Below are 14895 nucleotides of genomic sequence, written 5' to 3' on the forward strand. Positions count from 1 at the left end.
ACATATAAAGATATCTCTGGAAGGCTCAGAAGGAGACAAAAGGAACTGGTCACAGAGTGCCTGTGAGCTGGGAGCTAGGGAGCTGGGACAAAAGCACAAATTACTTTTCACTTTGATTATTTGTACACCCTGTGTACATTTAAATGTTGGGCCACATGATATTACTTATTTAAATTAGCAATTATAAATTTTTTAAGAAGTGCTGTTGTTGTTATCATTGGAAGGAATTTGGAATAAAGAAGCTATTAGTTGGATAGACTCATCTGGAGATTTCCTGAAGGTGATGAATTGGACAGGTCCTTGAAGCAGGTACAGAATTTTGGTGACGGAATAAAGACCTGGGAGGTATTTTAAGTGAAATGTTCTAGCAAAGTACAGCATAAAGGTGGAAATGAGTAGCTGGTGAATGCAGTCCATCTGATTGTTTGATGTTGTGGAGACAATGATGATGAGAGTGAGGGTGCTTTCCAAATACCTATAATAGAAAAGAGAGGATGTAAGTGAGAAATTGGCAGAAACACTCCACCTCAAATACAAAAATTGAGAAAGAACAGTTCTGGAAAAAGATTGCCAGTTGAGGCCAATTCCACGAGCCCTGCTACCCGGATTATTCTGGTTCATCAATTCAAATTGAGCTGGAGGAACCTTTGACATCCCCCTCTCTCTGCCCGCAGGTCGGCTGCCTCCAATCCTGAGGTCATCACTCGTCAAGAGGGGATAATCCCAGGGACAGCAGGATCTGCTTCGTTACTTGGATTGAGGAGCCAGAAACCCATCAGGCAACTAAACAGTAACAATGACCCACCATTAAACACACTGAGAGAAGAGCATGATGAAGAGTTTGTACAAGAAGAAGCCAAGAGCACTTGCTGTCAATGCTTACAGAGACGCAGGCTTCTATGAGCTCTGCCTGTTGAACTGCAGTAAAAATAGATCTCCTTCCCCAGAGATGCTTGGATGTGGGCACAATATCAGTTCAGACGATGGTCAATGCATGTACTTAATAGAGTGAAAAGACTTTGGACTGTGAAGTCAGATTACCTGGGTCTGAATTGTTATTCTTCTACTTCTTTGTAGTATGCTTTCACCACATTAAAAATTGTCTGAGCCTCAATTTTTTTATCTGCAAAATGGAGCTAATACCTACACAGGGGCTTTTAAGAGAATCAAATGCAACAGTGTTTGAAAAGCAACGTACTCCCCTTTATGGAAAAAGAGCCTGTAAAGGAACCAATACAATGGCTGGGCGTGGTGACTCACACCTGTAATCCCAGCACTTTGGGAGGCCGAGTTGGGTGGATTGCCTGAGCTCAGGAGTTCGAGACCAGCCTGGGCAACATGGTGAAACCCCGACTCTACTAAAATACAAAAGATTATCCTGGCGTGGTGGTGTGCACCTGTAATCTAAGCTACTTGGGAGGTTGAAGCAGGAGAATTGCTGGAACCTGGGAGGCAGAGGTTGCAGTGAGCCAAGATCGCACCACTACACTCCAGCCTGAGTGACACGAGACTCTGTCTCAAAAATAAATAAATACAAAATAAATAAAGTAAAGGAACCAATACAACAAAGGCTTCTCTCAACATTTTCCCTGCTCCTAGGCACTCAATATCAGAACATAGGCTTCTTTCTTTTGCTCAGATACCAGGGATAAGAAATGAGAGAGAGAAGAGAGAGAGAGAGACAGAGAGAGAGAGAGACAGAATAATGTGGAAAGACAGGAAGCCAGATTCTGGCTCTTAGAGGAAAAAATTCACCCTAAATAATTTTCAGACAATGTTGCTCTCCTTTCTCAAACACTGGGGCCACAGGCATTATGCCAAAGGAGTCAGCAGCCTGGCAGATATTTTAAACTGATTCTGAGACTGAATGACAGCCCATTTGCACCATATGCCACTGACACGTTAATCTAGGCAAGGATGCTAGGCACCTGGGGAAATCCATGCTGAAATGCCATTTAGGCAGGACATACCAACTCCAGTGGCAGAAGTTCATCAAAACAAACAGGCAGGGTGGCCAAGAAGATAGAAGTGGAAAGCAGGAGTGAAGGGGACATGCAGTGTCCAAGGCACAAAAGGTGTTCTGAGTTGCAGACACTTCATTGCGCTTCTAGGAGAGCTGCAGATTCAGCAAGACATTAAAACTGGGTATTTGCAGTCTGGACAAACGAGTATCTGCTACTTTTGCGTCAGTTATTCTACATGGCCTCCAACCCTGTGACCCTTCTATCCATTGGCAAATACTGGGCGATGCTCCAGTTCACCAGAATGGCCTCCTTTATCCCTGCAGTTTCATTGTAAAAAGCCCGAGCAAGCGGCTGCCGAGTGACTCTAGTAGTTGCTCTGGTGTCAGACTTCCCAGGATCCAATTTGGTGGGAGCACTCTGGGCCTTTGGTCTCCCTCTACTCTTTGCCAGGCCCTGTTTCTTGGTTACTCTGAGCAGTAATGAGCTTCTCCACCCCAGCATGAGGACAGGCTCACAGCCAGCACATGAAAAGGGCTGTGCTCATGTGTGGCAAACTACTCTATTTCATGGGCAGCTCACACATCTGTTTTTTTTTTTTTCCTTCTTCTGTGATGCAACTACACTAATGATTTTTTAAAGTAGGAATATGGCAGTACTATGGCTTTCTGGGGGAAAAAAAGTCACACAGCAGGAAAACTGCAGCAGATATCATCAAAGAAGCTCAGAATAAAATGCCCACCCATTCTTGTCATTGGCCCAAATGATTTTCCAGGAGCAAAAGGATCATTCTAACAGGCATCTTAATAAACAAATGGAATCATTACCTTAGTTATTTTCCTCCAGGCAAATGAGGCTTAAAAAATCAGCTCTTCCTGTTAATGTTAGTTATTTTTCATAGTCAGAAGAATCTGAAAGATCATAAAAATAAGATTAGGCCACCAAAGAATGTGGATAAGTAGTTCAGAGTTGTTAAGCGCGGGCTCTGGAATCAGCTTTTGGATCAGATCCGGAGCTCTGTCCCTTACCCTCTGATCACCATTGGCAGTTTACTCAATCTCTACCCCCAGTCTCTGTTTCTTCATACAGAAACTTGTATGAATAACTTATACAGAATAACCCCACCTGTACCTTGTAAAAAATAATCTCACCTGCCAGGGTTGTTAAGAGGATTAAAAGAGAAGGTATGTGGGTAGCAAGGAGCACATTTCCTAGCACATGGTCTGGGTACCTATGTTCAAATGATAGGCCTGATCTTGGAAACCACATGTCACTTACGTGTTGTAATGTAGAGAGATTGTTTCTATGGATTCTTCGCAAAGACTAAGTAGATGTTTAAATGAGAAAATCATAGGCATTTTCTGCGCATTCACCACTACACCCATCGGGCTGTGCTGTGCATTAGGAAAGATTTATAAGAAGTAGAAGAGTTAGTTTTTACTCAGGAGTAGCTTAAAGTCAACCCTGAAGAACAGTAATACCACTCTTAATTCAAGACCTGATGTCCAGCTACCCCATGCCTTTACCCTATGCACCCAGAAACCCCATCTTAAATGAGATCTAAACACGCTACCACAGTAGTGGCCTAACTGATCTGCCCGCACCCCTCCTTGATTTCATATAGCCAATCCACAGAGCAGCAGAGGACTCTATATAATGTAAAATAAATCATATCATCTCAGAATCCACTGATGGCTCCCTACCTCACACAAAATGGGACCCAAAGTCCTCATTCTACCTGCAAAGCCCGTCATGGTTTGAGCCCCGTTACCTTCCTGATCACTTCTCTTCCTGCTTCCCTCCTTTGCTCGCCCCCTTCCAGCCACACTACCCTCCTCAAACACACCAAGCATGCTCTCACTTCAGAACATCTGGACTGCTACTTTCTCTCTCTGGAATGCTGTTGGCCTATGTACTCATATGGCTTGCTCCTTTACTTCATTTAGGTTTCTGCTCAAATGTCACCTAATCAGAGAAAGCTTCCTTGACCATTCTTTTTAAATAGTCACCTAATCCTGCTATTCTCCGTCTCCCTACTCTGCTTTATTTTTCTTCACAGAGCCTTCAAGACTTCATAAAGGAAGGTTAATGTAATGAGGTCCAGTCCTCACTGCAACAACTGATCTCAATGCCATAATTAATATTTGTCACCTTCATCTTCCACCCCTATTCTAGTTTTGCCTCACCCTTTACCAACACCTCAGCTGGTCTAGGGTGCCTCCCAGCAACCTAGGAGTCATCTAAGAGTGACTCAGACCTTCACCCACAAGGGGACTGGGTTGCGTTAGCCCCTGTGGGCTGAAGTTGCTGCAGTTGCCAATTTACAGTTATCAATGGACATTGGAGTTATCACCAAGAGATGCCCCATTAAATCCCTGGGTCCTAGACGTACTCCCTTCTGCCCTATTGCCTCCATTGTGTAATAGCAACCCTATTTCCTCATAGGAATCGGGGTCAATTGCTTAATAAATGTTTCACAAGTGGATCATTGAGAATGATGGTGAAAAGAACCAATCTTATTTCCACCAGTTGATTCCTGGACCCATATATTATAGCTAGGAGAAAATCACCACTGTTTGTTCTGTGCATATACTGCATGTTGGAGTATACAGTTCAACCCCATAGGGTATTATGCCCAAGCTAGCACCTTAACTAGGCTCTTCCATTATTCTACTAGGCTGGCTGCCTCTAGGTGAAGAAGTACATTGTAAGATCAATCAATCCCATGATCATGTGCCCATTGTCACAACCCTCTTACCATCAAATGGATCCCTTAGTCTGAGGCACAGTTGTGTGGATTCCCATTTCAGTAAAGAACACATTCCGTAAGTCCTCAGGTAGCAGTGTCAGCAACAGCACTGACATCAGGGAAGGCAAAGCCATATCCAACTAGGTGTCAATTCTAATAATGGAATTAGGTGTGATGTCATCAACTTGCCACCAAGTGCCTGGCTAGTATCTCTGAGGATGGTGCCTTATCTATGCCAGCCTGTCCTCTGGCAGGAAAAACATTCAGCAATGGCAGGAGCTATATCAGCCCTGGTGAGAAGGACTTGATACTGTTGTGTCCATGCCTAGTCTCTACTCCTGTCACCATGGCCATGCCATTAATGAGCCAATTGCAAAAGTACTGAAATGGCCATGGAGAGACACTGACATCCAGAAGACAAGTCATCCTGTCTACTCGGTTGTTGATGCTCTATTGATTCATTATGGTGGATGCTCATGGACATTAACATAGGATTTAAAAAATCCTCACCCTTTATGCCTATCCTCATAGGTCCATCCATATGCCTTGGCCCTATACCTCCTTACAGAGAAAGCTGATAAAAGCAGACATTAGAAAGCTAGTCATTATTGTAGGCCTCTGAATGTGACTCAGAGTTTTCTGCCCAAAAGCCAGAAAGGGCAGCTCTACTCACCAGATCCTATCTTTATTAGTCAAGGGTTGCCCCAGGGAATGTTAATTCTCTCAAATGTCTAGATTTGCATTCTAGGTTTGCATACGTGTGAGTGCTCAGGAGATTCCAGCAGACATCTATTCAGCTTAGAAAAACTCAGGCTAGAGAGTGGAACAGATTCACAGTGCAGCTGAGACAAGATCCTTATCTGGTTATACCTGGGCATAGCTGCTTGCTGCAGCAAAAGTTGGAAAAAAAGGTGGGTTGAGAGGATATGAGATGAAGCCTAAGAGGTGTCTGATATACCTTCAAAACCTGGGAAGGCAGATATGACTGTGAGAAAGTGTTAAATTATGTATTTCAGCTAATTAGATAATAGGGTATTTAAAAATATATGCTAATTGTGTGGCTCTCAACAAACGCAAAATTTGTTGGCAAAGGAAGAGATCAATTGGGCTAGAATTGGCAGGAAAGGAGCTGGTGTCTTGAGCCATGGCTGGTGGGGAGCTGAGGATTCTGAGTAGAGTCCCTCCATGTTAAGGAAGGTGAATTGACAATGCCCTGGAGAAGAGGTGGAGTCAAGCACAGGACAGACAGACTGCCATCTTTGTTGTGATACACCGTAGTACATGGCTAAATAAACATGCTTTGGAGTAAGACAGGTCTGTTTTGAATCATGGCTGTACTGCTTGGGTAAGTTCCTTAAGCTCCTCACACTTTAGTTTCCTCATTTGTCTAATGAAAACAGTGCCTACTTCATAGATTCATAATGAGGGTTCAAATAATTAATTTACATAAAATACTTAAAATAGTGCCTGGTACAACATAAGCCCTAGCAAAGATGAGCTAATACTATTAATAGGGAAAGTACAAACAATGGCTTTTTAAAAGCAAAAGGAAACCTAACTAGAACAAAATTATAAGAATAGGAAACACTGGGCAGTAAAGGGAAAACAGATACATCGTATTTTCATACAGCACAAAGTAACTGACTTTAAGGAAAGTTCCACAAAAAGTATTCAGTTATGTCCTGCAAAAAGTACCCGCAGATGTCTGAGGCATCTTGGAGACACTCAGCAGAAATTCCTTTTAGCCTCAGTGCAAAGAAAACTAACCAAATAATAATGGCGATGTTGACATTATCAGAAAAAGCAATGGCAAAAAACCTGTTGGTAGCACGTCTTCTTTTGGAATCTATAGGACATATGGGTAGCTTGGGCCTTTCGTCATTTCTCCAGTGTATGGCTGGATTAGCCAGGCAAATGCAATCTGCCTCCACATCAGAAGGAGAATATTTCCAGGCAGAAAGGGCTGCAGCTGTCACCGACGAACTCCAGGCATCCTGGGGATAGAATGGTTTGCTGCAGCCAAGTTTTTTGGGGAAAAATACTTCTCTTCTTACCTGAGCTGCCTACTAGTATTCCTTTGCTCATAATTTGTATGAACAGAACAATTGTGTTGATGATTCCATGCACTGAACAGGATTGAGACACTATCAAAGCATTTGGGCGTTGGTTTGACAAGTTATCCAAGATATCACGAAGAGTTTCCTTTTTGGTCTTCTGCCTTCAAGGTGCACCCTCTCCAATGCTAAAGTTCTTTGTGAATCTGCCTTGGCAATTAGCATGAAGACATAAATGACCTTTGGCAATCATTAGCTCCGTAATCATCATCTGCCTTCCCTTTATTCTCCAACAGATCCTGACCCACTTCATTTTTGTGTTATAAAAACCTTCCATTATTTTCTGAGTTCAAAGGGCCTTCTTTAAATCTTTTCTTTTATTATAAAAGTAATACTTGCTTATTAGGGAAAAAAAATCAGAGAATTTACAAGGTTGCAAAGTGAAAAGTAAAAGATTCGCTCCCCACTTGACCAAGAAACACCCCCACCCTACTCTCTACAGGTTCACCATTGACAAGAGTGAGTTGGGTATGCTTCCAGACATTCCCCTTTTTTTGAAGGGGATTGTACCCCCTCCACACAACTCACAAGCATTGCTGCTTTGCAACTTACTTTTTTATTGAACAATATTGGGAATATCTTTTCATGTGTTCATATAGATTCAACTCATTATATTTAATGAGTAAATAGTATTCTATTGTGTGGCTTACCAGGAATTTTCTAACAAGTCCCTGATTAATGGGATACTTAAAGATATTCTCAATTTTTCTCTGTTACAAACCATTCTGATATGAACACACACATATATATATAATTGTGTACTTGTGAAAGTGCATGTCTAGAATAAATTCTTACAAGCCTATTTTGCTAAATTTCATGGTGTGTACATTTAACATTTTGACATATATTGCTAAAATTTGAACCAATTTACACTCCCATTAGCAGCATGTGAGAGTGTCTGTGATTCCACTCCCTCCCAAGGTTCCTGAGTCTCCTGACAAAGTAGCCTGGGCTTTGAAATCAGGCGGAAAGGTTTCTGAATCCTGGCTCTGTCATTTATTAGCCCTGTGACCACTTTTAAACTAGTAGGCCCTTTGGGGCCTCAGTTTTCTGTCCCGTGAAATGGAAAAAAAAAAAAAAAAACCTTCTGTAACTGCTTTAATAGTTAAGTGAAATGATGCAATTGAAGGACCTAGTACATTGCCTGCCAGACGGTAGCCACTCAGCACGAGCCATTTCCCTTAACTTCAATTTCCTAACGTGACATTCTGGTTTATACCTGCTTCTCACTGGGGTGTCTCCTCTTCCTGGTATGCCCTTTTCTTACAGTGAGGTAACAAGAGACACATATGCTGGAGTTTGATAATCACTTTCTTTCTTTTTTTTTTTTTGAGACAGGTTACTCTGCCGCCCAGGCTGGAGTGTAGTGGTGCAATCATGGTTCACTGCAGCTTCAAGTTCCTGGTCTCAAGTATCCTCCTGCCTCAGCCTCCAGAGTAGCTGGCTGGGACTACAGGTGCATGCCACCACCCAAGGCTCATTTTTGTTTTATTTTATTATTTTTTGTAAAGAAGGAGTTTCACTTTGTTGCCCAGGCTGGTCATGAACTCCTGGACTCAAGCGATCCTCCCATCTTGGCCTCCTGAAATGCTGGGATTACAGGTGTGAGCCACTGAGCTGGCCAATAATCATTTTCTTCTTTAATTTCATCTGCATTTGCATGTCATTACAGAGGTGATGACACTTCTCTGGGGCATCATTTCTGGGAATTTGAGCATTCTTTGCTAATCAGTTCCAGAACTAAGAAGTTAACTACCGATTCCTTTTGTATCATTTTTGTACAAATTCACCAACCCTAAAAGATTATAGAGACCAGCAAAGAAGTGACTTTTGTGGGTTGTAGGGTGACTGAAGTTTCTCCTTCAGAAAAAGATTCCTGAAGTCTTCCTCATAGAAGATTATATATAACCCCCACCAGTCCCATGACCTACCCTCTGGTCACAGACAAAAATATCAAAAAATAACTGGCAGCTTCTATTTATTCTCAACCTATGTAAGCTCAAACAGTACAATTCAATCATTGGGTGATGCTTATAGCTACCTTATAGTATGTGCATTCACTGAGTAAGTCCACAGTTTTTTCTGTTTTCTGAGTTTCTGGCCTGAGCCGTTGAAGACTAGGGGATTGTAACTTAGCTGATTCACTTCCCAGCAGCTCAACCCTACTTTTATAATTAGATTTTATTATTATGATCTGGGAGAACTAAAGACAAGACCACCCCAACCAGGTCCATTAACTTATGAGAAAGGATTGTACCCAGTGAAGAAGTGGGGAAAGCAGACACATTCAGACTCTTCTCCATGCAGTGTTTCTTCTTCAGGGATCTTTCCCAATTGCTAGAAAGGAATTCAGCTCACAAAGCTCAGATGGCATCATGTTGTGGGGAATGAGATGTGATGCTCTGTGCAGCAAGGCCACCCTAAAGTTAAGAAGATCTCTGTGAGCATTGACTGCAAGGAGATTTTAGTTTTAGCATGAAAAGCCAATATCAGATCATTTGAATTTATTTTCCACTTCAGTTTGCCCATCTACTCCAGGAAATCTGATTTAAATATATTTTATCAGAAGCTTTCCACAGACACCAAGTTACCTAGCAACTCCAAGTTGCCTTTAGTGAGTTGTTTCCAACATAAAGAGATTTCAGAACTTGGGGATGATGTGTTTTTAGCCTTCAAAGTTTACGAAGCAAGAATTAAATATTGAAACTGCCATTCTCACTCTGCATGAATGTAGAACCTATTTAAATTACATAGAGTCTTGGGGGCTGTATTTCTAAAGAGAAATTTTTAATTAACCTACATGACCATAAATGTAAATGAAATAGTTCTGTTTAATTTGCAATAACCAATCCAAATGCAGCATTGCTCAGGTTTAATTTAAGATCTTTAACAAAATCTAAATTAGTGCTTTGCATTTTGTGCTTGCTTTGGTAAGTCAAAAAGATTGAGTATTTCTAGACCTTGGCAAATATATCCCCTGGCTCCATTGTAAGGATATGGGCTTAGACCTGTAGATGGTGAGTTGAGCACACGCAGAAACATCACTATTCTCCAAACACATAGGAATGATAGATTCAATATTAAATATATATGTATATATAAATGCATGGCCACAATCTAAAGCATAAAAGGAAAATCTTTATGGATCACAAACTGAAAGGAAAACCCAGTGGTTAGCAAGAACTGAAGTTGCACACAGCGCATGGGGAGCCCAGAGTGAATAAGGCCACCAAGGTTGGAGTCTTAACACCAGCTTAGGGACTGGCACCTAACACCTGCTGCATGTGGTAGGAAACTGGGACTAGGCTCCCCACATGAAGCAGGAAGCCAAAGTCTCTTTTGCGTGTTTGTGAACAGGAACGAAAATCACTTCGCTCATTACCCAAGGTTGTAACCAGAAATATACTATTTGCAATGCTCAGCCAAATTATTATTCAAGAGTGAGGATGAAATAATCATATTTTCAGATAGACAAAGACTCTGAAAACTTACAACCCTCAGATTCTCACAAATCTAATACCCAAATCTAAATGTAAATAGGTAGTACAATAATATTAACTATAATACTATCAATAATTTTTTACATAAAACAAGTTAGAACTAAAATTCTTTTTTTTTTTTTTTTTTTTTTGAGACGGAGTCTCGCTCTGTCGCCCAGGCTGGAGTGCAGTGGCGCGATCTCGGCTCACTGCAAGCTCCGCCTCCCGGGTTCACGCCATTCTCCTGCCTCAGCCTCCCGCGTAGCTGGAACTACAGGCGCCCGCCACCACGCCGGGCTAACTTTTTGTATTTTTTTTAGTAGAGACGGGGTTTCACTGTGCTAGCCAGGATGGTCTCGATCTCCTGACCTCGTGATCCACCCGCCTCGGCCTCCCAAAGTGCTGGGACTACAGGCGTGAGCCACCGCGCCCGGCCAGAACTAAAATTCTAAACAATTACAAGGATTTTAATTGGGGTGGATAATTTTGGGGACAGACATATTGTTCTGAGGTTTTTATCTTGTTTGGAAAGATAATAGAATCTGATTCAATTTAGATACTTCAAAAAATATTAATATAAGTACCTCTGTAGAATTGTAAAGTATATGAGCTGTGTTTCTGACTGAGGTCTTGAAGTCTAGGATACCAGCTCATATTAAGGAGACAAGAGTGAGGAAACACTGAGCAAAAATCATTTTCTATCAGCAACAAAGCAAAAGTAGGAGACAGAATAGTGACTTCAGATGTATAGAGAAGCTAAGTTGCCAGCAACAGAAGAGATTTTGAGCCAACACGGTGAAAAGGCCTAGGGCAAAGCATTGGGTTACTGAGGTGACATGCTGCAGCTTGGTCAGCTGGAGTCAAGCATACCTTTTAGTAGTCTTTCTAAGGCAGTAGTTCCCAAGCTTTTTCGTCCAAAGACCCCTTTACACTCTTAAAAATTTTAGCGAGGACTCTAAAGAGCTCTTTGTGGGCATATTAGTCTGTTCTCATGCTGCTAATAAAGATATACCTGAAACTAGATAATTTATAAAGGAAACAAGTTTAATGGATTCACAGTTCTGTGGCTGGAAAGGCCTCACAATCAAAGGAAGACAAAGGAAGAGCAAAGGGACATCTTACATGGCAGCAGGCAAGAAAGTGTGTGCAGGATAGCTGCCTTTTTTTAAAAAAATTATACTTTAAGTTCTAGGGTACATGTGCACAACATGCAGGTTTGTTACATATGTATACATGTGCCATGTTGGTTTGCTGCACCCACTAATTCGTCATTTACATTAGGTATTTCTCCTAATGCTATTCCTCCCCCCTCCCCCCACCCCACGACGGGTCCTGGTGTGTGATGTTCCCCGCCCTGTGTCCAAGTGTTCTCATTGTTCAATTCCCACCTATGAGTGAGAACATGTGGTGTTTGGTTTTCTGTCCTTGTGACAGTTTGCTCAGAATGATGGTTTCCAGCTTCTTCCATGTCCCTAAAAAGGACATGGACTCATCCTTTTTTATGGCTGCATAGTATTCCATGGTGTATATGTGCCACATTTTCTTAATCCAGTCTATCACTGATGGACATTTGGGTTGGTTCCAAGTCTTTGCTGTTGTGAATAGTGCCGCAATAAACATATGCGTGCATGTGTCTTTATAGTAGCATGATTTATAATCCTTTGGGTATATACCCAGTAATGGGATGGCTGGGTCAAATGGTATTTCTAGTTCTAGATCCTTGAGGAATCACCACACTGTCTTCCACAATGGTTGAAGTAGTTTACGCTCCCACTAACAGTGTAAAAGCATTCCTATTTCTCCACATCCTCTCCAGCACCTGTTGTTTCCTGACATTTTAATGATTGCCATTCTAACTGGTGTGAGATGGTATCTCATTGTGGTTTTGATTTGCATTTATCTAATGACCAGTGATGATGAGCATTTTTTCATGTATCTGTTGGCTGCATAAATGTCTTCTTTTGAGACGTGTCGGTTCATATCCTTTGAGCACTTTTTGATGGGATTGTTTGATTTTTTCTTGTAAATTTGTGTAAGTTCTTCGTGGACTGTGGATATTAGCCCTTTGTCAGATGGGCAGATTGCAAAAATTTTCTCCCATTCTGCAGGTTGCCTGAGAACTGCCCTTTTATAAAACCATCAGATCTCATAAGACTTATTTACTATCAGGAGACCAGCATGGGGAAAAACCCACCCCGTGATTCAATTACCTCCCACCTGATACCTCCCACAACATGTGGGGATAATGGGAGCTACAATTCAAGGTGAGATTTGAGTGGAGACACAGCCAAACCATATCAGTGGGCTAATGTGAGATAGATAGATAGATGACAGATAGATAGATAGATAGATAGATAGATAGATAGATAGATAGATAGATTTATCATGTTAGAAGCTAAAACTGGGAACATTTAAAAACTCGATACAAAAGGACACATTTCATGCACTATCAGAATAAGGATGTCATCACATCACCTGACTTCTGAAAAACTCCTCTGAAAACGTATGTCAGAATGAGAGAGAAAAAGATAAATAAAGTCTTGATATGATCTGAAAATAGTTTTGACCTCACAGACCCCTGTGAAATAGTCTGGAATATCCCCAGGGATCCCAGACCTTATTTTGAGTCCCAGTTCTAAGGGATAGAACATACCATATACTTGTTCAATGTCAACCCGTAAGGTTGGCCTCCATCTGACTAAGCTCCGGGTGAGGGTTTCTACTCTGGCCCTTTTCTGAACTCACAGAACTCATTGCCAGAAACACATGGGTTGCTTATTTGGACTATCTTTGATAGTCTTGTTTTGTTTTATAATTCAATTTTTAAATAAATGTATGTCTTTTTAATTTGATCAGAATTTCTGGAGGGCAAGACATGAATATTCTAGTTCTTTATTTCCAAAGGAATTAATATGGGATACTATGAAGTTAGTAAGAATTAATGGTGATTATAATGGCTCTGGATTTATTAATTAGTTGTAACTATAATGGCCACTCTTAAAATGACTCAGCAAATTATTTTATCGTAGATCAACAAAGCAACAGGAATCAAATTGAATTTGGTCTCTTTCTATTCCAGGTGGTCAATAGCATTAGAGTGCAACCAGTCTCCAAGGTCAGACAGAACGGAGTCATGCACAGGTCCTACTTCTCTGTTCCCATTTGATTGGCTGGTAAATTCTGTCATTTTACTGTGGAACTGTCCTCTGGGATGACCCTTTCCTCCCATTCCTACTGTCACTTCCTCAGTCAAGTTTTCAGCACTTCTTGCCTTGAGTATAGGAGCAGCCTCCTTATTAGAGCTCCTGGGCCTGACTCTCATCTCTTCTCATTCCAGTACATGTGCCTCACAGTCACTGCTCATTTTCCTGAAAGCAGGCTTGATCTTTGTATTCTTCTCGTGTAAAAATTACCTGTGACAACAAAGTCTATTTGACTGGATGCCAGGGTATATCAGGTTTTACTTTCCTAATACACTTGGCTAAAGGGTAGTCTTCAGAGTGGGTGCTCTGGTCTCATGTGGCCCTGGGCCAACAGGCAGAATAAGATTACCTAACTACACAGTCAAAAGATAGAGTTTACCTGGGATGTATAGGCTACATGACAGAAAAAAATTCTGGATTTCTTTAAAGTGGAATCTGGAACAGCAGACTGCCCCCAACCACTGTAGATTACACTGAAGTGTTTCTTTTTCCACTCCAACTCACTCTATACTTCTACTTTGCCTCTGGAAGAGTTTCCTAGCATAGAACCTACCACAAGAAGTATACCAGTGGTTCTCAACGAGGAGCAATTTTGTCCCCAGGAGACATTTGGCAATGCCTAGAGACATTTTTGGTTGTCACAAATTGAGGGTGAGAGCCACTGGCATCTAGTGAGCATTCAGGGATGCTGCTGAACATGCTACAATGCACTGGCCAGCCCCCCACAACAAAGAATTATCTGGCCCAAAATGTCAGTAGTGCTGAGGTTGGGGAATCCTGACAGGCACAATGTAGCTTTAGTAATATATGTAATACTTTCTCTATATAATGTTCCTGAGAAGCTTATAGGGGTATCTCTTCCATGACCATTTGCAACCTGAGATCACTGCCCAGATGGAGTCAGCCTCTCATATGCCTACACAATAAAGCTCAGACTCTCAGACCTGATGTTGGAGCCCCTTCCAGATGTGCTCCTGCTTCCATCAGCTTCATTGTCCTCCCCTTATTGCTGTCTGCCTTATCTTACACTACATTAACCTCCCACTGTCCCCTGAAATGCCACACTCTTCAAATCTTTGTGTGGACTCTTCTCTGATTGGACTACCCTCTCTTTTAATTTACTTAGCAGATGTCTACTTATCTTTAAAGACCCAGCTCAATTAAAGCCCTCCCTGACACCCTCTCCTGTCTGTGCACACCTATTCCTCAGACTTTCTATTTCTTTTATAGTACTTGTTTATTTGCCTTTCTTACTGCACTGTGGATTTTTAAAATCTTTTATATTAATTTGATTGACAGCAATTAGCACTGGGCCTGGCACTTGGTAAGCGCTCAAAAATTATCCATCAAGTGTATATATGCGTGTACTTGTATGTGTATACACACATG

General features: G+C 41.6%; 1 long non-coding RNA gene across 2 annotated transcripts in view; it reads left to right on the forward strand.

Annotated features, from left to right (window-relative positions):
* Positions 1 to 1640, forward strand: part of LOC109026020 (uncharacterized) — a 69056-nt gene extending 67416 nt beyond the window's left edge. For both annotated transcript variants that reach the window (XR_008668744.2, XR_002005024.3), the window contains one exon: positions 675 to 1640. This is a non-coding gene — a long non-coding RNA (uncharacterized lncRNA). The remainder of the gene's footprint in view (positions 1 to 674) is intronic.
* The last annotated feature ends 13255 nt before the right edge of the window (positions 1641 to 14895 follow it).

Source organism: Gorilla gorilla, chromosome 1 (genome assembly GCF_029281585.2).
Source record: "Gorilla gorilla gorilla isolate KB3781 chromosome 1, NHGRI_mGorGor1-v2.1_pri, whole genome shotgun sequence".
NCBI lineage: Eukaryota > Metazoa > Chordata > Mammalia > Primates > Hominidae > Gorilla > Gorilla gorilla.